The following is a 17,874-nucleotide window of genomic DNA, read 5'->3' on the forward strand; positions in this document are numbered from 1 at the left end:
CTTTTCAGAAACATCATTATAAATACCAGGAGCACTGAAATGACCAGTACAAATTGCTTCCAGCTGAGATTTCATTTCTGAGTCATGAGTATCCTAACGAGGTATGCAGTGAATGTAAATTACACCTTGCTGGCAAATTGTTATCATCTCAGAAATATATTGATCTATTAGATTAATTATGTCATGACAGAAAAATGATGGCATCTAAAATCATTTAAGTTCTCAGAATGGAATTGGAAGGGTTATGTTTTGATACTGATATTATCATACTACTGGTGCTACCAAGACTTTGATCATAGCAATGTGGGCTGAACATTTTTCAAGACCCAGCAAAGAGATTGTGCAATTAATGAAAGGAATTCCTCCATTTTACTTTTTAAATGCTGGAAGTAAAAATTCTTGGTCATAATTGCTATAGACTGAGGTCAGTTAGGCTGTAACAATAGGGTTCATTTCACTGAATGTTGGACAACTATTTTTTCATTCAAAGACTGACCCCAGACTCGCCTTTTAATGAAAGAACACAGGACAATTTATCTACTCTGTTTAGTACGTATTTTTGTTTGAGGTGAATAATGGTAGAAGCAGCTTTCTCTCAAGTCTGCTGACTTGCTGTTTGTCTGCCTCTCTCTCTCTCATAGATTCGATGATATAGATGTGTTAAACTGCTGCATCATGTGGTAAGTCTGCTTCTGGGCTTAGACGACCAGCTCCTATACATATTGTACATTATAGATGCTGACATTTGGCCAGATAGATGCCATTACAGATGTCAAAATCTCAGTGAGGAATCCAGCTTACTTCATATAATTCAATTATCACATTACCCTAGGGCACTCAAGCCTGTGTGTACTTCTTCCAGTTTTCAAGGACCTAAGCAGATGCATCTACATTTGTCTCTTTGTATAGTCTTTTTTTATTTACCACATGAACATATTTTATTGTCTAGGAAGAAATTGATGACAGCAGAGAAATATACTGTTGTCAGTCAAAGCCTCTTAATCTAAATGAAAGCACTCTTGGTGCTGTAGTCAATGGATATGGGATTGTGGGAATAAGGTCAATCCTTTTTCACTTTTGTACTCCTCCTGAAATATCCATTGTATTTCACTGAAAGTAAAAATGACACATTGCAAAGGCATTGGATTGTCCCACGAAATACAACAATCCTCAGCATGTTAACGCAATTTTTTTTCCTTTTCATATTGCCCCAAACTGCAAGAAAAAACATTGTTTTCAAATAATAATAATAATAACCATTCTCAGCAGTTTCTAAGTAATGGAGTCTCCAAACGTTCCAGGCCTTTAATTCTGTTTTGTTTCTTCCACTTAGGAGACGGAAAATCCCCTAGATCAATTCAAACTCATTTTTCAAATCTGCTCACTTCCCAAGCAGAAATAAATTACCAACATCTCTCTGAGATTTAATTGCTTTCACTCCAGAAAAACACCCCTTCTGCCCAGAGGAATGAACCAAAAGAAGAAATGCTAGGTTAATCAGTAAAGAATGAGTGGATCTGAGTTTTTTTCCCCTCTCCTAAATTAACTTAGTGTTACTTGTCAGTTAATATATAGTAATTTGCAGTGAAGTAATTTTTCGTGAAGAGCTCAGTACTTCCCTTGTTCAAACCAGGAGCTGAAATACCTGTTCACCCACAGATTTCCAAAAGAAAGTGCTTTTGCAAGAAAAAAAAAAGGTTAAGAAATGAATGAGGAAAAAAAAAAAAAAAAAGGAAGAAGGGAGAGAGAAGGAAAGAGAGAGAGAAAAGAGGCCAGTGAGAAAGCAAGAAAGGGAGAAAGCATGCCTGCGTGAGAGAAAGCAAGCAAGAAAGAAGGGAGGAAAGGAAGAAATTTGATCTAAGTTGTAATATTTCTGAAGCACTGGATCCAGCATGAAATAATGGGCCAATCATGTGCAACATAGAGAAGTTCAATGTAATAAGATTTGGTAAGGTCAGAGTCTTTTTTTTTTTTTTCAAATGAGATATTGTTCTTGAAAGTGACGCTGAGCTATAGTAGGCAGTGGTAGGAAAGGAAACATCTTGTTTACAAATGTCAGCCAGCAATTAGCGTCATTTAAAGAGTGGAACCACAACTGCTGTCTTTTGTTAGCTTTGAAAACCTCATCTCTTTCTTGTGGCCACGTTTTAAGAGGCAAAGTAGACAGCAAGACTCTGAAACCAGTTCATAAATAGTTGATTTCATATTTTAAAATCTTGCCTATAACTGTCACCCCCCTCGCGTGGATCACAGATGGTGAAGAACTAATTTGTTACTGTTTGATAACGGCTTTTATGTATCAAAGCTCTTATTTACTACTCTGTGGGGGGAAATGACAGACTAAAAGCAATTATGTGTTTTTCTTTCAGTTTTTCTTTAACCACTATGCTCTTTGGCTTTTTTTTTTTTTTTTCCGCTCTGACATGTTTCTTATTTGAAATATAGCATTGTGAATCTTTTACATATGTTGGTTCTCATTTAACCCTCTTTCTGGGTTTTCAAGAATGCATCTGGCCAGGCCGATCAACTGTAATCTTTCATGATTGTTTATAATGGCCCAGTGATAAGTAATAACACTCAGGGGTGTCTCCTGGTAACAGTGTATTACATTTCAGTATTAAAAATGCAAATTGGGACTCTGCTTTTGAAGATTGTCAGGAAAATGTTTCAAGGAGGGAGAACAGCTACCAGGATGCCTGTAAGTGAAATAACCCCCTTTCCCCCCTCTGTGTGGGGCCTCCTGCCCACAGGTTTTCTGAAGAAGCCCCCCTCCTCCTTCCCCCAAAATAAATAAATAAGTGAAGAGGCTTTCCTCTGTATGTGGCATTAAGTAACCGATGTTAAATCTTTGGCCCTGGCAAGTCATGAACCCTCACATCTGTGCATTTTTTTTTCTTGCTGGTGATATGCAAACCACGCACTTGGTGTGGCCATCAAGAATGAGTTTGCTGTGGGTTGTGTTTTCTGGTGTTGCACTGCAGCAGAGCTGATGGGGCTGCACTTAGCTTTATCCTGAATAAACAAAGGAGGTTCCAACTTGGTGATGACCATAGCTGATTTGTTGGTGGGTTTCCTTAATATAAATCAGTGAGTCTGCTTGTGTGCATAAAATTTAGGATGTGTGTGAACACCACTGTGATTTTCATCTTCAGTGTAAATTTAAAGGCAAAAGAATGCTATCATAGATAGGAAACTTCAATATAGCCATATAGTATCATAATTGTGGCTACAGACTGAGGGAAACATTGCCTATTGTTGCTGAAATCAATACAAATTTTCCCACTGACTTAAATGAAAGGAAGAAGTCACCATGGAAAAACCCATGGAAAGATTATAAGCTTTTGTTTGTCTCATTGCATCCTTTAAATTACCTCCTAGCTCTCTTTCCCTATTCCACCCTTCTTTTCTTCTTCTGTATTATGCTCACACTGGCATTAGGTGGTGCCTGTTAACATCAGTGGGACTGCTTGTGGAATGATATCTCATCAAAAAAGAATATACAGAGCATGCACTTCCATACTCTCTGAAACATGTCTTTTAACCAAAGCTTAGACTACCAGGAAGAAAAATCAAGAAAATGCAGAAAATCAGAAGAGGAGTGAAAAGGGAAATGGAATTTAGGAAGCTAGTATGCCTGTTTAAAGATGAAACATCACAATTTAACCCTTTTTCAAACCAAAATGTAGGAATAACACTTACTTCCATGCTTTAATACCAGAAACCTTCAATGAAATCCATAAATCACATCCACATGTTTTAGAATAAATCTCTGTTCTGTATTTTACAAATTGCTTTCTCAAGACATAGTTTGAGTAAGGTCAGCAATCCTTCCCTCCTCTTGTTCGACTTTCTCAGGGTGAAATTCACCCCTGGCAGTTGTCAAGAACAAGACCTGTGTCACCGAACTCCTGCCTAAGCCAATTGATTTCTAGTGAGAGCTATATTTAGGCTAATCAGGTCCACTGTGTCTGGATGTGGCAATGAAATAGCTGAAGCATGCTCTATCAGGCCCCATTTGAAAATGCTGGCCCAAGTGTGCCTGTCATTTCTGCTGTATTTCAGACTCTCCATCATTTTGATAATTATACAGCTTGGAAACTTTTTTTCTTTTTATAGTCTTTGAAACTATAATGAAGTCTTCAGTGTTGCCAACCCAAACCATCCAAAAATCTTGAATTGGGCTTGAAATAATCATGAGATTGGCCTGAAAATCATGCAACTGAATGTACTTGGCTTCTCTTTATTTGCCTTCTGGTTTTGAGTGTTTTAAGGTGCAATGGGGTCACATTTACAGGGTTTCCTCTGCGTCTGTGTGGGCCAGAAATGCAATCTTTTTATAATACAACTGAAATTCCTTGGGTATTCACATGACTCCAGGAGCTGGTATGGGGGGGGGGGGAGTGAAGGGGGAATCCACTGTGTTTAGGCTTGCGACAAAATTGGAAGCCTTGGCAATACAGAGCGTCTCACATTCAAAGTTTGTTTATAAGGGGAATATAGTTCTATGGAGAGGGAGAACAGAGTTCCCTTCTGTTCTCTTCTGACTTGAGAGAAATTCCTCCCAAAGAGTGAGCTTCGCAGAGCCAGCACAAGGCCTATTCAGCATTTGAAGTGATGCATAGACCTGGTTGTGGCTCTCTTTATATGAATTTACTTCATGCAACATTAAGAGAAGCTGCAGAAGTTATTGTAGCTGAGATAGTTTAATGTTCTCAAGTAAAAAAGGAAATTCTTTATAAAACTGCCCATTTTCATGGATTTGGAAGCAAAGTCCCATGAGGAGGGCTATAGGACTGAAAGCCCTTGTGAAAGAGGATGTAGGAGGCCCTTGAAGCTGAAAGAGAGCTGCAGATGAAAGTATATAACCCATTATGCATTACTGAATGTAAGAATCCAGTCTTAGGGCATGTACGTGTTTGTGGAGTAGGAAGATGGCGGGAGATGCTGGTAGGAGCAGCACCTGGGAAAGTAAGCAAGCAAAGATGTAGGTGAGAAAAATCTTCTTCCAAGGTCCCCTTCCTTACTGCTGTTGTAAGTGGGACCTAAAGCTTTGAATGTAGGACCAAGACATTAAAGCTGGGATTCAATTTATCAGTTATAAATATCTGTGACACAAGACATTTAAAGCGGGATTCACCTCATCCGCCATCTACATGTGTACTAGTTCCTTGTTAAGCAATAGAAATTGAGACTTCTGGGGTGCAATTCATCTCATCCCCAAACAGACACCTAAACAGATTAGATAAACTGCGTCATAAAGATGCCTTTTTATTTCCACTGCCTACGTAGGAAACTCAAGTTGAAGTTTTTTTAAGACGACTAGTTCTTAGACTATTGACAATGCAGAAGTCTAAAGTTAAGCATTTTTCCCATGTTTTGTTTAAGAAAAGTCTTAGGTGACAGCTTTTTGAGCAATTCAGGATAGAACTGTACATGTTCTTGGTGCAACACTATGTGTTTATGTGCACATTTTTGCTTTTGTCTAAATTGGGAAGTAGCAAGAGTAGTAGGGAGTTTGTTGCTGCTCTTGGAGAAGAATGTCATTGGACAAGACTGAACTCCATGAACAGGGAGATATAGATACAGCTTTCAGCTATCTATACTACATGATAAATGTCTATATATTGCAGTGCCCATACTCTGGGATCCTCATGTCCAAACCATGTCTGAATGTCTCAGATCAGTCTATAATGCTTTAAAATCATTTGACTGGTTTTGCTTTTCTGTGACTAGTGACACCTTTAAGTAATGCACCATTAGTGTCTCTTATCCCACTTGTGTATGCCTTAAAAATTGGCAGAGTGTTTTCACTCAAAAGGTATCACATTCAATTTAAGTACAGGATTTGGAGCGTGCCAAGCCAAGTACTCTTTGCCAGCAATTTGACATCCTGAACAAATAAGGTTTGAATTCCTGCTCTGAAACAGGAAAAGGATCATTTAGTCTGTTTGAATATCATTTAGAGTAGGATAGCTTTATTTTTCTGATGCAGCAGTAGTGTCAAGTGTTGATTCTGACAGATTTATTGAACTGACGGTTGTACATTAAACATACAGCTTTAGACTTAGCTTAAATATATATTCAATGTTTCTATGAAATCTAATTTATGAAAATACCCTATTATACGTAGATTATAAATGCAAAATAAAATCAATTATAGCCAAAGGTTCTCAGGGCAGACTTTTTCCATCACAGCTATGATAGAGGTTAAGAACAGGGACCAGGGAAATCACACACAAAGGAAGAGATCCACAGAAAGACATAGGTACTTATTTGCCAAATTAGGCATAGAAGTAAAACCCCGTATTCTCAGCCACACCTTCCTCCTTCCCTCTGTTTCAGCTGTTGCCCAACTTCTGAGACACACTCTTTCAGTCAGTAAAATTTTCTGGGTGCTTCAATTTCTGCTGCAGAAAGAGTAAAATATTAACAGTGCCTGCTGCCCTGAATAACCCTGACATGACCATGTGTATGTGGAACAGTGGGACAGGAGGTAGAGAGTCAAGTGAGAAGATATCTCCTTGTACCTGAAAGAAGTGTCAACATGGCAATGCACAGTAATAAGCACTGCCTCTTAAACAGGGTGATCAACTTTAAGTAGGGCACCCCATCAACTGACCAACCTGTTTCTGGTCTGCAAGTTGGCTTAGTTTATATCTATCTTGGGTAGCTCTGTTAGGAGCTGAACCAAGAGGAGGTATGCTCTTAGTGACCCATGTCCATTGGGAGATAAAATGGAGGAATTTGGGGACAAATGCAGGCGACAGCACAAGCTGAGCCAGGCTCCTCTCCTAATGCTCTGAGCCCACCTTCTAGTGCCAGCTATGGACTGACTGCCATGTAGTGGTCTTCACATGGTGCTGCACACCTACATGTCCTCCTTACATGGCTGTGTGAAGTGTTACAATTACCAGTGTTGTCCAGCAAGATGGAATGGTAATGTAAGTATTTAGATAGATAGGAGCTGAATTTTTGCTTGTACACATGCACACAAGACTGTGTCCCATCCTCTTACTCCTACTCTTAATGTAGACTTCCGAAAGATTTACAGAAATCCTGGTGTGGCATGGTAACATTTTCTATACCTCATTTGCCAGACTTAAACCACTTTTCATTCATGGTCTTGCTATGCCACTGTTGAGGAGAAAAAAAAAGTGTTTTCTGTCTCATGGCTGCTGCAGCACAACCTTTACAAGGAGCTTTAGCTTTTACCTGCTTGTCATTGCTTTAAAAAAATACTCAATACCACAACATTTTACAGAGCAGTTGTAAAAATAGTAATAAGAAGAACACTAATAACACCCCCATCTGTTTGAGCTCTGAGGCTCCTTGATTCATGTGCTTCCCTTATTGAGGCTCAGACTGCTGTGAGAGAACCTTTACCTGTGTCTAACTATGCACCTGTTGAGGTGAATAGAATCTGAGGCAAGCCGGTGTGGGCAGCTTCAAAAAACCTCACCCAGGAAACACTAATTTGTTTTATAAAAGGGCTACAGCTTCCATTGCTTTACGATTTAGGTGAAGAATCTGATTTTTTGTTAATTAAGCTTATGTGTCTGATACTTGATTTAACTGAAGCTATGATCATGCAATAGAAATTGACAGTACACTCAGACAAACTTATGTAAGTGCTCAGTTGATAATCTATAGAAATTTTCCTTAATTTGCGTTCAGCCTGAAAGCACCTAACAACAAAATATTAAGCAGAAATCACTAGACATTTACTGTCAAATATAAGCTGAAATACCACACTTAGCACAAACACTGTGTAACCCATGGTATATTAAGCATAATAAATACTAAGCCTCAAAATTTACCCTTTCGGCATTGAACTTACAATGTCCTTGTCCTTTAGCTACATGGATTCGCTTGCATTATGACAAAATACATGCAAGATAGTCCCTGTGAAATAAAAATGTCATTTATGGCTTCTTACTTGTAATCATGTGCAAAAATATAATAAAATCACACATACAAAAGGAACAAATACATTAATGTTATTGTTGTGCTATTAGCAATTGTTAATTTGAGAAATGAGTGTTTCAGGAGCTAGCTCTGGCTTTTGCTCTGATGGATCTGCTGTACCATATGCTATTATTCAGGCTAGTGATGGTGACGCAGAGCTCATTTTCTGTCTACTGATCAGTGTAACTTTCTGAGCTTGTTCTCTGCTACTGATAAAAATATATCTTTTTTTTTTTTCCTGGGCTTTCTAGCAATTAAAAGTGATCTCAGATATTGCCACTCTGCACTGCTGTTTGATGTTTATTTGCTCTGTCACCAGCACAACAAAGGAAAGGCAGCTTTAATTTGCTGTATTTTGTGTAATGCAAACGTGAGTTACTGTATATCCCTTAACAGCCCATCATTAATTTCCCTTGCATGCCATTTCCACATTTTGTATATTGCTGGCTGTTGTTATAGTATGTAAAGCATCAGCTGCTGTTTCACAGCTTGGATTTTAAGGGGTCCACAAGGAGAGATCAAAAGCTGAAATTCTAATATTGTCTCTAATGGAAGAACTATTACCCAAACAAGCAGGATGTAGATTTCTTTCCTAGCAGAATGATGCTATGGCATTCTCGCACTAATAGCCCTGCATCATTCAGGACTCTGGCAATATATGGTTTCCAGTTCTGAGAAACACGTATTTATTTTACACTTATCCTTTTGCCTAAGGAAAAAAAACCACATAGTCTAACTAATCTAGAAGTGAATTTATTTGTATAAATTCTTACAATGTACTCATCAGCTTAGTATATGGGCATTGTCAGTAAAAAAAAATGTTACTGACATCGAACATTTGTGATACACAGAGATTAAGCTTAAAGACAGAACAGTATGACTGTGTGAGAATCTGACTTGTGCAGAGAGCTAAATCTGGTAATTAGTAAAATTATAGATTGGGACCAGTTTCTATACTAATTCTAACATTCTTCCTAAAATGCAAAGCATCTTTAGCAGTTGTCTTGGAGGCAATGTGACTCTCTTATTTGACTGACCGATTCAAACCCTGCTCTTTCTGCAAATGTAAGAAGTATTACATAGTTCAAGTGAACTGAGAGGAACTAGCATATCATGGAGAGTCCAACCTTTTATTCTTTAAAAGACTGCTTTGCAAAGAAAGCTACCATGGCAAAGAGAGCTGTTAGACAGAAGGAAATTTTCTTTCTAAACACAGAATATTCCTCTTCCCTCAAAATAAGGAGAAAATGTATTGTTATGGTTTGATAAAATCCGATTTATTTTCTTTCATGGTTGAAGATACAGCCTCTAGTTCTTGAAGGAATGCTTGAGATTTTTTAGTTCAGTCATCATCACTGTTCACATTCTGAACTAATGATAAACATAGAGACTGATGTCATGAGAACCTCAAATAAAATTTTATTCCATGATTGGGCATTCAGTGCCTTTTAGGAAAAGATCACATACAGCTTCATGTATTGGGTTAAGATTGCTATTCCACATACCTATTTCTGAAAAAAAAAATCAGTTGAGAATATTTGCAGAGCTCATCCTTTAGAACGAAAGTTGTTTAACACACAGAAACTGTCATGAAGTTACCAACAAGGTGGGTTAGCATCTTCTGAAACTCATTTTTCAGAAGACAGATAACAAGCAATTCACAAAATAGAAGGAAAGAAATCAAACCAAAATCCTAGAAGGAAGGAAATTACTAGGGGAAAATCATAGGTGCAGGAAAGTTAAAAAAGACATTCTGTACAACTACTTACTGTATAAATATTGTTCGTGTTAAATTATTGCCTCCTCTGCTATCACAGATTGAAGCTGCTTTAAATCTTCTTACTTTGTTGAACCCAGTCGCAAAGTCTCTTGTCTATTCTGAACAGTGCAATGGACTGTGATAGGCTTTAAACTTAATCACAATAAAGCCCAGAGAAATTATGGATCTTGACATTAGAGCAAAGATAGAGCTTTCTTTAGCATATTGGGCATATATAGATAGTTGGTTTTCCTTATCTGTAACACAGAATTTCCTTAACATTTTTCTATAGATGCCATACTTGTAAAAGGATCAGTTTTCTCTAAGAAACTTTTTCCTTTGCTACAAAATGACTCATTTTCAAAAAATCCAAATGTAAAAAAAAAAATCAAAAAAAAAATCCAAGTTGCAAATTTCATGCAAAACTCTGGGTCTTTTTAGCTTTTAAACTTGATGGACAGGGGAATGTATGTGATGGGATAGAAATCTGGGTCACAGCATGAAATTCCTGTTTTTGTATTCATAAAAAACAAACTCCATATATCAAAGGAAGGAGGTGTGAAGTAGTAAAAAAGAAAAAGAGAAAAGCAGTCTAAAATATTCCCAGCTCTTGATATTTCTCAAGAACATGATGAGATCTTTTAAACATTATATGATTTCCTCTGATCATTATTGAAACAAAGATGTTCACTGCTGTGCTAATAACTGCTCTAAACTTATCTTCTGAAGATGAATTAGTGAAACAGTTCCAGTTTTACAGTAACTTTTTTCTATTCAAAAATGGTCTTAGGTCCTGTACTCTTGAGAAGTATTGGGGTGGGTACTTATATAGCAAAGCAGGACACAGACACTGAATACATCCTTCTCTACCCATATGTGATCAAGAGCAGTAGGGATAACGGTATGTAAACAAACCTTTTTTGGTACCATACTGTTACCTTGATGATTTTAAACCTTTGAGGTCTAGAGTGTCTCATCTAAATATAATGCCTAAAGAAAGAAGCTATTAGGTACATATCTCTTTTAAACAAAACTGTAATTTTTATGTCTTCCGCATGGCGGACCAAATTTTGGACAAGTTACAGTGCAACCTGAATCTCCAGAGTAGATAGCTTGAATTATTTTAGTTTACAGGCTAATGATGATTAGCAGGTTATAGCTCAAGATCTCACACTATGGGATAAACCTTTGTTTTTTAAGTGAGTCTACAAGTTAAGGTCAGAGCTAAAAATGTCAGTTTGACGTCCTCAATCTGAGGATGACGAGGAAATGAGGAATAGTTCTTAAAGAAAACATACTTCAAGCATGGCATTTGTAATGGTAAAAATGGTGACTCTTTCAGGCAGCAGCAGGAAGATTGTTTGTTCTAGTGCATTTCTGTTGCAGAAGGACAAGGAAATACAATGTGATTTGATGAAGAATTTGCCAGTAATTACATGAAGTGCTATTCTGATGCTTGGGGATGTTTTCTGTTATAAAGCTACTCAATAATAACCTAAAAATAACCTAATAATGAATGAAAAAGTAGTTTTAACTTGCTTGCAAGAGAAGTAGAAACAAGGAACCTTATTGTTTCTCAGTTCTTTTTGAAAAGGTTGCTAATTTCACTAATGCTTGTTGACAAGGAGTTCCACTGGCCACTACTGTATTTGCTTCCAAAGGATGAATAACATCAGAGAAAGTACACGACTACCTCAGTCTCTTAGTAATATTTCTCGTGCTGTTTGCTTGCTACTAAATATGTTCCTTGTGCATTCATTTGCTATAGTAGGACATAAGAGTATCAGCCATCACAGTACAAATTGAATGGGATTCCACAGACCAAGAGAAGGATAGATTCCGTATGTTTGGTCCCAGTAAAGATTCACGGTGCTCAGCTCATTCAGCACCTTGAAACTCTACTTACTGTCCTCTTTCAAATCTACTTTCCCCAAAACCTGAAAATTACTGTGGTTAATGTCAGAAAAGAAGTATTTTTGCTGTGTAGTGGCCATAGATATTTATAATTGAAGAAGAGAGATAGGTCAGCTTCCTCCACATTCTTCCAAAGATACGCATCTCCTCAAAAGGGGATAATAACATGCCTTAATATCATTAAAGAGATACAGTATTCCCAGATATTTATGAAAGAACTGTATCTTCATAAACCTCTTGGGCATACTTCTCCCTTTGGATGGAGGTTGTGCCCTAATGGCATAACTGCGCCCTCATCGTTGTCATGTCATAAGCTCCCTCAATAACGAAATACCAGTGGAATTCTAGCTGAATGTGCTAATGCCTGAGAGACACAACTCCTCTACCATAATACAGTCAGACAGAGAAAAAAAAAGATTAATTTATGAAAGCCACATTTACCCAGTGGCAGAATAGTTAGATGTTGATATCAGTTCACAAAAGTGGTGTATGGTGATCTGCAAATTAATTATACACTTGGATTGACAGAGACAGAATGTCAGCATTTGCTGGGATTTTCATGAATGCAGATTTAGGCTTCAAAACATCACTTACGCTCATGCTAAGCTTGAAGCACTTTCTCTAGTCCCAAGTAAAAAGTCAGGACCTAAATTATATTGTGTATTTAATTTGGAACTAATAAAATATAAGGTCAAAAAGGGAACATTTGAGTCAGTTTGTTATACAGTATTTGACCCTATCTACCCTACTAAAACTTCACATTGTTTCTCCAGTGGTGCCGTATGGGAACACAAGATTGCAATTGTGCCCCAAGAGCACGACAGCAGTCCTCATAATAGTTTCTTCAGTCTTTTTTTTACATTGCTTTCCAAAATGATGCTGCCATATGTGCTGTTATATTTAAGCAGCAGATGCTGTGAACTCGCAAAGTTGAAGAATGCTGAAGTATGATACCATTCGAAAACAGGTTTTCTAGGGAAAGCTGACTTCTTGCAAGGCTTTGGATTTATTTCAGGCATTTCATTACTAATTACAAAAGGCCATATAGAATGCATTTATACCACGTATTGGTTCTGTCTCGGGGCACCTAATACATGGGCTATTTAGCTTTTACACTATACTGCTCTTCCCACAGCTACAAAGCTGCAATAATCTCTATCTGCAGCAGTGCTAATGCTTTAATTTTGAAAAGGAGCTGGGAATGGGTCTTCATTTCCACTTCTTTACTTAACCAGAGTTTGAGCTAAGATGATGTTACAGGTTTGGTTTAGCTAACCAGAGCTAAGGATGATATTACACTGTAAACAGACTCCTAGTATTGGGTAAATATGGGTATTATGAATATAACATTAGGAAAGTCAAATTACTTTCATTTTAATTGATAACTGGCCTTCTAATCATTCTCATGTTTGAAAATATAGCAAGCAAATTCACAGCCTACTCTAAAGTACAATGAGATTGGCTGACCTGATGGACTTACAGGAAGTCAAATCAGTGACTGTAGTATATGCAGGCTAGTAGTTGGGAGAGGGTACAGTAGAGATACGGAGGAAAAGGTGGCTCAGAGGAACATTTCTAATGCAGAAATGTTGCTTTTTGGCTGTTGTTTTAGGAAAATAGGACTAAAGTAAATAGAAGCATTCTTTTAATACTGATGACTTGAGTAATTTTAGTTTCATGTGTAACTTCACTGGGTTGATGAGACCAAAATACCACACTCTGTAAGGCAGCTGTTTTCCACATACAGCCAGCCCTGAGTAAGTGCACATAAGGCAAATTGCCACCATGTCTTGTCAGTCTACAGCAATTCTTACACCTAAAGGACAGAAACCAGTTTGGAAGGAAATGAATTACCCATGAACAAGAAATGTCTGGGGGTCAGAGGGTCCTGCACCACTTTTCCGTCCTTTCACACATAGGTAATATACAGAGTGGTTTGGTTCTTCTTTCACCTGTGGCACTGATTGACACTCCCATCAAATGTATCAGTGGAAGTACACGTTTAACTCTCATGATCAACTTACAAAAGTTCATTTTCTTCATAAATGTATTTGGTATAAATGGCAAAGTTTTGGCAGAGAGGAGGGCTTCAGGGGGTGGTCTCTGGGTGAAGCAACCAGGGTCTGCTTTATGTCATATACAACCAGTATTTCCAAAACAGACCTAATGCAGGACACAGCTGAGCCCATCAGCTGAGCTGGTGGTGCCTTTGTGAAAAGAAAATACCAGAGGCAGAGGAGGAGGAACAAAAGAGGAGAAATGGTAGAGGGAAAACCAAAGTCAGAGGAGGGGGCTCTCCATGGCAGAGCAAGTACATAGCTGAAGGGACAGTGGCCTGAGGAAAGACCACAGTGCAGCATAGGAAAAGAGTGATAACCAAAAGAAAGAAACCACTGTGCATTGACCTGTGCTATTTGTTGGCTCACCAAGGGGACTGAATGTAGCGTGTCAATAATGAGAGAGGAGTCTGAAGTGAATGAGTGAAGTGGAACAAAGGAAGAAGGGAGGAGTCTAAAGTGAGATTGAGTCTGGGAAAGTGGAAGGAAAGATTTATTTTTTTCCCTAAGTGTTTTAATACTTGTCATATGTTTATTTGCAAACACTCTAATCAGTAATTAAATAATTATGCAAAATGGCAATAAATTAAATAACTTGAGTTTACTTTGCCCTTGGCAAATGCTTTGCCCTGCCTTTACCTTGACCTGTGACATCTCTCACTCTCATTCTTCTATTTTCTCCCCAGTTCAGCTGGGGTTGGAGAAAGAAAGAAGTGAGTGAGCACCTGGGTGGGTGCTTGGGTGCTAGCTGGAGCAAACTGACCACAGGAATGAATTTTATTATAATCTTTACCTCTCCTTCCTTCCCTCTCTCCTTTTTCTTTTTTTTTTCTTTTTTAGCTTTCAAATATATACATTAAGTATACATTAAGGCAAGTTGTTCTTGAAATTAATTCTTGCTTCTATCAGTTCTACAGTAAAAGAAATATGAAACTAGCCCTAGTTAGATGCTCCCAACAGTAATATTTTGGCATCCAGATCACACAATGCAATGGGATAGTCTAACCAGACTGCCAGCACTGGAATGAAAAATGTAACTCTTTATTCCAAAGAGACATTAGATCAACATACTCTGTATGGTTGCCACAAAGAAGTCATGTAAATGGGCTTGTTTGTTATGCCTTTTCATATATTACTTCCTTTCTGATTGTGTTTCCCTCTTCCTCACTCGTGTGCCATTTTGGGGGTGACATGTTCATGTTATTAAATTTCCATTGACTCGTCCTTCTTTTGTTGCTGGTCTTTTCAGCTCTTCGATAGTATTGCAGATCCAGCACCACTGGAAGAAGTACTGATTCCAGTAACTTGACTGTGTTTAATGAAACTTCTTCGCTGACAGGTCTACTCACAGGAATTGGATCCTATCCATGGGTGTGTTGTGCTGCCCCCTTCCTGCTTGAAGAAGGATGAAATACAAATGGTGATGAACCCCTTCTCGTCTTGGAAGGGATCATGCAGTATGGCTGGGGTGCACTGGTAGGATGTTGTGTTAAAGACACAAGTTCCAGCTAAGGTGCTTAAGGTTCACAATATCATAAAGGAGAGTGACTGTTGCAATGGGGAAAGGATCCTAGACTGCTCACTGGGGCTGCAGACTCCTTTGTGTGAAAAAAATACTCGTTAACTCTATTCAGGTCAACGAGGTTGTGTCTCAGCTGTAGTCCTGTGGTACATCTGATGAGCACAGAAAGTAAATGGTCTGACAGAAGAATTCTTAGGTCCTATTGTTTTGAGAGCTATGACAGACCTCCAGTGGAACTAGAAGAAAGGTGCAGATGAAAACCAAGAGAAAGGAGGACAAAGTGTTAAATATGCTGACTGGGCTGCTGGATTGAGCTGTCTGGAGAAGAAGGATGGAGCTATAAAATAAAGATTTAGACTTCTATAAGCTGAAGGGGGGATGGCTCCCATTTGCAGTTCAGCTTTTGGTCCCTCTAGTAAAAATAATCAGGCTTATGATGAAGTTAGTGAAGTTTACTTAACACTGTCATTAAAGTTTCCAAAGCATCACTCACTCAAACCCCCATCACTTATCTAAAAAATATATTATATGAGGAAGTTACACGAATCTAGGGTTTGTCAGTATTCATGGTTTCTGAACTGAGTATCTGAAGCAGCTGAACCACTTGCATGGTTTTGCTTTTCCTTCCAAACCTAGCAAGGGTGCTGTTCTAGTAAATGACAAAATCCAGATAGAGTGTGGGAGCAGCAGGATCCCAAATTAAACAACTGGGATGTTGATAAATGCTTCCAGTAGCAGATTTAACTACAGATGGAATCGTTTGACCATTCGACATGCCACAGTCCACTTGTTGGGGGCTTCCGACCACCTCTCTGCAACATTAACTTCATAAAAACTTCCATCAAAGAGCCCCCACCAGAGTCATAGTGCCTTTTTTAGAGCATTTTCTAACAGCAGAAATAAACATTAAAAGATTCTGCCCTTCCTTCCTTGACATATTTCTGACAGTAAATTAGAATCAGATGGAAGGTATCATTATTTCCACAAATGTTATCATGCTAATGAATTCCTGTACAATAGTATTTTCAAAAAATAAAACTTTCTCAAAAATACATATGCATTTGGCCAGTAAATTCAAAGACGTAAAGACGTTCTGTTTAAAGCTGATATTGTATTCCTGTCCTTGGGCAAAGGATGTTCTTTACTAACCAGTGCTTTTAACAATCAATTTTCAATATCCTGGACACCTGATATTTTTTGTTTTTAATTTGCATTTTCTCCTTTCCAGGTTGTTTGTTTGTTTGGATTTTTTTTTAAAGTACTGCACTTCAAAATTACAAAATATTTGCATACCTCACATTAGGAAAATAAATCTGCAAGAAATTAAGACTACTTTGATTACAAGAATCTCTTAGAACTGGAGATGATGTAATTTTAAAACAACAGTTTCTGAAAAGCAGAATTTCAAACATAAACAGGTGGTTCCCTGCCTCCACATTAGTGAACACCAAGCAAAAGATTGTCAGCGCTCTCCAGAGAATCTGTTCATTAAGAAGGTGCTTTACCAGGATATTGATTTTGTGGGGTGGAGATTTAACAGATATGTGACATTCAATAGATGTGGTTGAATGTAAGTAGAGATATAAGACAGGACTCAGGTGTATACATTTATGGAGGTTGATATTCATTTATTAGCATTCACTAACTGATTCCACAATATAATTTAGCAAGGTTTATGACAAAATCACTTTTCTTACCTACATACATGATATATTGCTAAATAAGACAGAATTATACCTTTATCATTTAATGTCTGTGTTATCCACACTCTTAGAGTTAGAAACATCCACTGCTGCTCTTCTCTGTGCTTTTTCATAATTTGACTCCAAATGCCCCCGAGAAAGTGTGGGATGATAACAAAGACAATGGCTGTATTTCCATTTGAATTATTCAGCCCTGCTTTACTGTGAGCAATAATGACTTTTTAGAGTGGTAAATCAGAAATATTTCAGCTCTTCTCTTTATAGTGCTTTGGAAATTTACTCAGGATATAACAACATTGGAGTTGCACCTAAATTCTAGTTGGGAGATTACTTTGTAATTATAGTGATCTGGAGCTACAACTAAGTGTATAGCTATGTATATAGCTATTATTATCTTATTATTATTTGTATTTATATGCTGTAATATTCACAACACACTATCCAACATTCACCCATGCATTGTACACACATACAAAGACTCAGTGCTTACTCAGAAATACTCGATCTAAATGCATAAGCAGGCACTCAGAAGTCCTCAGAATTTTAAACTAATTTGTAAATACTTTTATTCACATATTTATATATTTTTTAACTTTAAATATCTTTCTGATTGTTTCAGCTATAACATAAAACTGTATTATTTATTAGGATTACAAGTCCATTCACATATGACCTCCTTTCTATTCATATTACATACATCACCCAGGTGTTTACAGTCTTGTTTTCTAAACTCACAGTATCACAGTATCACAGTATGTTAGAGATTGGAAGGGACCTCAAAAGATCATCTAGTCCAATCCCCCTGCCGGAGCAGGAACACCTAGATAAGGTTACACAGGAACGTGTCCAGGCGGGTTTTGAATGTCTCCAAACAAGGAGATTCCACAACCTCCCTGGGCAGCCTGTTCCAGTGTTCCGTCACCCTCACTGAGAAGAAGTTTCTTCTCAGGTTTA

The 17,874-nt window shown here is 37.8% G+C and overlaps 1 long non-coding RNA gene across 1 annotated transcript; it reads right to left on the bottom strand.

The window, feature by feature from the left end:
- Nucleotides 1-5,953: 5,953 nt before the first annotated feature.
- On the bottom strand, nt 5,954-17,616 carry LOC133212818 (uncharacterized). The gene is made up of 3 exons (XR_009725617.1): nt 16,955-17,616; nt 7,818-7,902; nt 5,954-6,407 (listed from the first exon to the last, which is right to left on the bottom strand). It is a non-coding gene; the product is annotated as an uncharacterized LOC133212818 (long non-coding RNA).
- Between the last annotated feature and the right edge of the window lie 258 nt (nt 17,617-17,874).

Source organism: Neopsephotus bourkii, unplaced genomic scaffold (genome assembly GCF_033783945.1).
Source record: "Neopsephotus bourkii isolate Nb327-2 ecotype Australia unplaced genomic scaffold, CSIRO-AGI_Nbou_v1 NB_74, whole genome shotgun sequence".
In the NCBI taxonomy this organism is placed as follows: Eukaryota; Metazoa; Chordata; class Aves; order Psittaciformes; family Psittacidae; genus Neopsephotus; species Neopsephotus bourkii.